The 1,099-nt window shown below is 49.0% G+C and overlaps 1 annotated feature.

Annotated features, from left to right (window-relative positions):
• Nucleotides 1–1,099: a sequence feature (areas not merged during assembly with more than two copies in the genome that could not be assigned to a particular haplotype).

The raw sequence follows: 1,099 nt of genomic DNA on the forward strand, positions 1-1,099 counted from the left end.
ACTTACCGGGTTTTAGAGTGGGACGATGGTAGCGCGTCTCCCTCAGCCGGGATCGTACCTGTCGTCCAGCTGTGGTTAATGCAACGAAGAAGGAATCGAAGACCCTTTGACGAAATATGTCGCAGTGCCTCACTGTAGACTTCATCCGGTCCGGGGGCCTTGCCATACGGCGTATTACGTAGCGCAGCAAGCAGTTCCGTACGATTAAAAGATGCATCAAGAGGCGAGTGAAGATGAGCAACTAAACCAGATGTGGTGGCAGCTTCGTTGTTATCCTGTGGCTCTGAATTAGATGAGAATGAAAAAACTGAAGTAGATGTAGCGGCAGACTCGTAGTTGTTCTGCGGCTCAGAGATACAAGAAGTAGAAGAAAATGAAGTAAATGGGGCAGCAGACTCGTTGTTGTTCTGCTGCCCAAAAAGAGAAGAAGAAACAATGCCCAAAGATGGGTTCTGTCTTTTGATGCCTTTGGAAAACCTAACTGCCTTGTGAGAGGGGTGAAGTGGAAAAAAGATGCGATTGAGAGCATTCGCTGCTCTCCTTGCTGTTTTATAAGTGTGTTGACCATCTCCCAACAACAATGATGTAGGAGGTGGAAGTGATGCCCTTTTTCGTCCGGAAATGTATTTCCATGCGAGTGGTTCGCCTGGATTTAACTTGCTGATGCGACGTAGATACGTGTTGCGCAAGCGCTCTCGGAGTAGGAGGAAGAATTGACTCCTTGTCCGTTGCATTTCTGCCTCACGGTCGGGCGTCGGTAACTGTAGATAGCGGGCCTTGCTGTCGGTAGCAATCCGCTCTGCCTCCATGAGAATGTCGTCCCAAAGCCTGGGACCATCCTTGTGCATGCCGCGGGGGCAATGTCGTCGATACGAAGTAATAAGCGCTCTCGTGAAAGCTTTAATGCCGGTGGACTGCTTTTTATAGTCATATGCCGGAAGTTGTGCGTCGAAGTCCTTGATGAATAAATCCCATTTACACTTCCCCCAACTGTAGAATGTCTTAGGTGCCGAAGGGGGTGCCGAAGGTATGGTATCCATAAATGCCTGATGCAGCGTAAATGTTAGCATGTAATGATCACTAAGCGGCGACACAGAAC

Source organism: Trypanosoma cruzi, genomic scaffold (genome assembly GCF_000209065.1).
Source record: "Trypanosoma cruzi strain CL Brener 1047053516983 genomic scaffold, whole genome shotgun sequence".
Lineage (NCBI taxonomy): Eukaryota > Euglenozoa > Kinetoplastea > Trypanosomatida > Trypanosomatidae > Trypanosoma > Trypanosoma cruzi.